The sequence below is a fragment of the Halichoerus grypus genome, chromosome 6 (genome assembly GCF_964656455.1).
Source record: "Halichoerus grypus chromosome 6, mHalGry1.hap1.1, whole genome shotgun sequence".
In the NCBI taxonomy this organism is placed as follows: Eukaryota; Metazoa; Chordata; class Mammalia; order Carnivora; family Phocidae; genus Halichoerus; species Halichoerus grypus.
In genome coordinates this window covers 7,626,439-7,632,329 of record NC_135717.1, presented here as the reverse complement: position 1 = coordinate 7,632,329, position 5,891 = coordinate 7,626,439, and the positions used below count along the sequence as shown (strand labels likewise).

The window sequence follows — 5,891 nt, the reverse complement described above, 5'->3', positions numbered from 1 at the left end:
TTCCTTGCCATATGGAAGCAGACTCTCTCTGCATGTCTTTCCATCTGAGTCACCCTGGGCTACTCAGTAAGCAGCTGCCTTGATGAGCAGTAAGGCATTCGGGCTGCTGGTGTCCTTGGATATACCAGGGCCCACAACCCTTCCCATCACCTTCCCAGGATTTGCAGCTCGGTCTGGGAGAATGGGTGCAGGGTGCTCTCTCTCGACACAGGATTCTCTGATGGTCATTGGTGTGACCAGACAGTCTTGGCTCTGGTTATCACACTTCCTTCCTAGAGCTTCCATCTCACTAAGACAGACACCACGGCTCGGAACAAGACGCCTTGTGTAGAAAGAGGCAGACGTGGCCCGAGGACCAGCAGGAGCCTCCCTTGTTCCTCTGAGCCTCCATTTTCTCTTTGGCAAGGTGGGGAGGATGATGCCATTTTCGTGATAGTGTCGTTAGGATTTCAAAGGATGGTGTGGGTGAAGTGATCGAGTGTATCTGTCCATACAGAGAAAGTGGTCCGTAGGTTTCAGTTGACTTTAAAATGTGCATTTCTGGGGCGCCTGGGTGGCTCAGTCAGCTAAGCATCCGATTCTTGACTTCAGCTCAGGTCTTGATCTCAGGGTCGTGAGTTCAACCCCCGCGTTGGGCTCCACTGGGCATGGAACCTACTTAAAAATAAATAAATAAAAATAAAAACTTGTATTCTCCATTTTTCTTCCTGTGTGTCCTCTCTTGAGCCCCTTGGTTCCCAAGGGGAGACTGGGACTCCTGTGCTGGGGGGGGGGGTCAGCTCATCGGGCCCTCAGGTAAGGAACCCCAGAAGCTCAGCAGGTGGGGTTGGACAAGACCCCCACTGGGGCAAGGAAGGCCACCAAGGGTTCTGGCCCATGTCTGGCACTGGCAGGAGAGGACCAGGCTTCCCGTGGATGCCTGAGGAAAGCATGATCACCGTGTTAAGAACTTGGCTCTGAAGCAGGTGCTTAAGGCTGGTAGTGCCTGCCGTCTCTCCTCGTCCAGGACCCAGAATTATACCTGAGTCCCTTGCCTAGGTGGCCTTGCTGTGCCCCCCGCCCCCCCCCCGCCCCAAGTGTGTCAGGAAATAGCAGGACTGGGAGTAAAGGCTGATGCAGGCAGAGTGAGTAACTTATTCACGTCACAGCTCTACCTTGGGGGTGGGGGTGCTGGCGGGAGAAGCGGGGCTGCAGGGGTGAAGGGAGCCGAGGTGGCAAGGTGAAGCAGTTCAGACCTGACAAGGGCTCCGGGGCTGGCAGGGCAGGCTGACCTGGGGTGCATTTAACACCCCAGGAATCGCACTTGGGCTCTTTCCTGGAGCCACCGTGTGGGACAGCGTCTAGGGCAGCAAAGAGGAGGCAGGAACCACCCCCATCCACACCTGCCCCTTCTCCTGACCTTATGCAACCCCACGGGAAGTGCCATGGGCAGGGGAGTCGGCACAGGCCGGACAGTCTTGTCTATCGCCTCTACCCCCGCCCCCTGCCCTGCGACCCCCATTGGAGACTGGCCTCAGTCTTGGCCTGTCTAGCAGGCCTCCTTGACTCCCTTAGAGCCAGGGCGTGTCTTGCGCCAAATCTCAGGGGAAACCAGTTGGGGATTATGAAGTCCCAGGTCGTAGGGTGTGTTCCCTTCTGTGTGAAACCTCCTCATGTGTCCCCCCAGGCTTGCTCCCTGGGCTCACACGGCCCACCGCAGTGGGGGAGGGCTTGCCCACCCACAGCGGACACACTGCAGGCCCCACAGAAGAGGCCCGAGGCCCTGACCAAGGAGGATGGTCAGCTTCCCGCTTCCTGCTTCCCCCTTCGCTGTCCTCAACCCCCGTCCTCGCCACGAATGGTCGAGGTCCTGGCCGGCGGCCAGGGCTGTCTGGACAGGAGGAAACCAGGATGTGAGGCCCGGTGGTGGTGGTAGCCGTGGAGTAGTAACACAGAACACTGAGTCCTCAAGAGCAAAATTCCACCGGAAAGAAAACAATACACGGGAGACCGAGTCACCCTCCAGAGAGCAAGGGGGCAAGGAAAGGGACAGGGCCTTCCTGCCCCAAGCAGGTAAACAACCCCCAGCCTGGGGAAGCCCCATCATGAACTGTCTTCCAGGTAGGGATGCTGGCATGGAAAGCTAGAGGTCTGGGTCCTGCTTTGGGACAACTGGGAGTAATGGTCCCCTGCCCCCTTTCTGGCCTTCTAAGGCAGATGAGCTCTTACAGGGGAAAAACAGGATCTCCTGTCAAGGTCAGGAAGATCAGAGGGAGGCCAAAGGCAGAACTGAAAGAGTATTTGGCAAAGAAGACCAGCCATGCTGAGGCTGGGATAGCCCCAGCCCCAAATGGCCAGTGGGCTGCCGGAAACCAAGTAAGACAACTCTAGGTTCTAGGGCAGGATTTGTGGAGATCGGAGCCTGTGGGAGCTCCATGTGGGATGAAGGAAGCCAGGCCAGTGTGGAGGCCAGCTTAGGGTCCCCCACTGTGTGCCCTGCCAGAGGGCGAGCTTTCTTCTTTGTTCAGAGCCCAGAAGAACTGACAGCTGAAAGAGATGGAAAGAGACATCCCAAGAACACCGCAGTGCCCCTGGGATGCATGGCAGCATCCCACGCTGGTGAGGCTGGGGTAAGAAGGATGCTGAGCGTCTGAAAACCCCTGCCAGGCTGTCTGGATACGTGGGCGCCCCTGTTGATGGGTTCAGGCAGTTTCAGACCTGCACATCCATTCATTCCTAAGGCGCTGGGGTCTGTATGCCTCTTCTTTAGAGGTTAGGGGGAAATGTCCCTTCCCCATACTGCAGCGGTACCGCTAGCTAAGTTGTGCAGAAGGGTGGCTGTCTGCCAGGCCCTGTTGTACGCTCAATAGCTGCGTTCATTCTCATCCGGCTCAGAGACCAGGAGTGGCACTGTCCCGATCCACAGGAGACCCACACACAGGGGTGCTGGATCTCTTGCTTGAGGTCACTCAGCTAACGAGAGGAGCTGGTTCCAGCACCCCTAGCTCTTAACCTGCTTCCATACTGTTTTTCAGTGCTTCAGCTGTCCCCCTGGGGTCCCCTGCACGTCTGTTCCCCTAAGCCCCCAACCCAGGATGGGCCCAGGCTTCTCCCTTACTATGACCCACAGCTCCCCTTCTCACCCCTGGCTCCTTCCTTCCCCCAGAGCAGCTGCTGAGCAAGGAACTGGTTCCCACTCAAGCCGTGATGGTTTCACACTCTCCCCGGCCACACTTGCTCGGGAATGGTGACTTTCTGGTCTTGGTCCAGTGGCTGTCCGCCCCAGCTTCACCTCAGGCTTACCCAGGAGCGTTTGAAAAGTCCTGAGAGCCAGGCGCACCGCTGATGATTTGAATCTTGAATCAGAATCCTGGGATGCTGGTTTGTCTTCACTGGCTCCTCCCTGGGACCGAGATTACAACCTTAGACCACCCCAGCGAGTGGTGTGCAATTTCAGACCCTTGTGGCTCCGAGGTGGCTTTTGGAGGCAAGGGATCTCGTCGCACTAGAAAGAATCTGCCTGACTCTTCCCCGAGGCCTTGAACCTGGGTCGCCTGGTGACAGGGAGCCGTAGCCTCTGGAGGGGGCTGGGGAGGAGGACGTGCCACACTGTCCTTTGACCCATCTGCTCCGTTAGCACTTTCTGGGCGCCGTTCATGTTTGTGGGCTGGTTATCTGTTGACCCTGGACTTCAGGCTCGACTTTGAGATGGGTGGAGAAGGCCGAGAGGAAATGAAAAGCTGGTCCCAGGCACGGAAGCACTGTCTTCAACTTCAGGGCCAGAGAAGCCAGAACGGGCCTCGAATGCCTTAGAAGAGGGACACATGAAATGCTCAGGAAGGCCCCTGTGAGAGCCAGCCCGCGAACTGGATCTGCAAGATGTCACTATCCTAACTGTCATCAGCAAGCTCTCACGGAGAGCTGCTTTTATTGCCCTTTCTGCCCGTGGGGCAGGTAAATGTGCTGGGGCTGGAGATAGGGCTCTGGCCCTGGAGGGATTTAGGGCCCTGTTCTGGAGAAAGGCAGTCATAAAGACAAGGATTTCAGAGAAGGGGTGTGCCAAATGCCTCTTGAGTGATACAGGAAATCAGGCATCCAGCCAAGCGAGATCTGAGGCCTGGGGCAGGCAGCGAAGGGTCCAGGGGCCCAATCTTTGCGATAAGGCAGAGGGGCCCGGTGGAGAGGACGGGGAGGTCGTGTCAGCCTGGAAAAGCAGAGTCATGTGGGGAGAAGGGCCTGGGAAGGGAGAACACCAAAGAGCAGGCCGAAGGATTTGCCCTGTGTGTAGGTTCCTGGTGGAGCCTCCCTGCTCCCTGCCCGTCACCCACCCGCCCAGACCTGCTCTCTTAGTCAGTCCCTGCGCCGGGTACTCCTGCCCCTGCAGCTCTGGGGTGGTGATGAGGCCCCCGTTATTCACAGCCTGAACCGACAACTAGCTCCCTGAGGCATACTCCCTCTTTCCCAGAGTGCAGCCCAACCTGCCAGCTCACCACCCTGGAGGGCTGGCCCCAGACCCAGACGGCCTCTGTGGGTCATGCCAGGGTCGGCGGGAGCTCGGGGCCCTGCGGCTGGAGACCTCTCCCGCCTCCTGAGCCCTCCGCCCTGCACCGGCCACCTCTGTCAAAGGATCGGGCGCTCTGGGGAAGCAGAAGGGCAACTGTCACATTTCCAAGATCTAGCTCCTTCAGAGGGGACACCAGTGGAATTACAGAGAGACCAACAGGAGAGCTTTGGGGTCTAGGAAATTTGGGGGGCGTCTCATTCTGAGCTCCTGCTTTAGACTCGTGCTGAGGAACCCATTCTGCTCTGGATGGATCAAGTAGACTAAGCGCTCAGGACAGGCTCAGGGGACCTACGTCTTCAAGTGTTTATCCTTTCAGGAAGTGGCACCCCACGCACTCTGCGGCAGTGGCCGAGGAGGGAGGCAGCAGCAGATCCCGGATGGAAAGCCCCTAACACGGAAACTCCCTGTTGTCACTTCTGCGAACCCCAAGGGGCTGTAGGTAAGGGGAGGAGGTCCTGTCGTGTCTGGCACACTGAGCTGGTTTCCGGGCTGAATCAGGCCCTCAGTTGGGGCAGCAGGTGGAAGGCTGTCACCTCTGGTCTGGGGCAGGGGCTCCCCTGCCCTCCCTCTGTGACAGGGCTTTCCTGCCAGTGGGTGTTAGCGCTGCAGCTGGACGGCTGGCCCGGGCGGGCTTGTGTGCGAGGGGGTGGGTGTGCGGGGTAGCGGTGCACTTGGGGGGATGGGCACCCGCCAGGTCTGTGTTAATTGCAGGGCCTCCCTAGGCCTGCTGGGCTTCTCCACAAACCCAGTTCCTGTTTGGGGAAGATCAGCAGGAACAGTGGGTGAAAGAAGGAAAGTGGGAAGGCATTCATGATGGGGACAGGATCTTCTTCTGCCCTATCTGTCCCCTCCATCTACACCATCTGATTTCACATTTTCCCACCCATCTCCCCTGCTGTTCTTATGTAAATCAGCCCTTCACAGAGCCTCCCAAGGAAGCTTGGATCCTACCTTTCCCCCAAAGGCTTTCCAGCCTCCTCCAGGCCACCCGAAGCTGTCTCTCCTGTGAACTTGAACGCTCTTACCATCAGACCCACACAGACACACCGCTCAGCACTGGATCGTTCTTCGACTGTACCGCACGTGCTGATTTTGTTTTCCCTACTGGGTTTTGCGCCATTTAGAGGTGGAACTATTTGGATCTACGCTTTCCTCCTCTGTGCCTTAATACTGCCCCACGTGGGCGGGACTTGGGCCTGACAGCCAAGTACCTTGAAGTTAACATCGCCTTCTGAGAATTCAATTAGGAAGAAACACGGTTTAGGAGAGGATATTAGCCCTCTGTAGAAATTACCTAGGAGACTGTCTGTCTGTAAATATCCCAAATCCAATTAAGGAGACCTGGGTG

The 5,891-nt window shown here is 57.4% G+C and overlaps 1 long non-coding RNA gene across 1 annotated transcript; it reads left to right on the top strand.

The window, feature by feature from the left end:
- Positions 1-2,480: 2,480 nt before the first annotated feature.
- LOC118527147 (uncharacterized) lies at positions 2,481-5,620 on the top strand. Its single transcript, XR_013448703.1, has 4 exons — positions 2,481-2,609; positions 3,146-3,933; positions 4,860-4,982; positions 5,458-5,620. It is a non-coding gene; the product is annotated as an uncharacterized LOC118527147 (long non-coding RNA).
- The last annotated feature ends 271 nt before the right edge of the window (positions 5,621-5,891 follow it).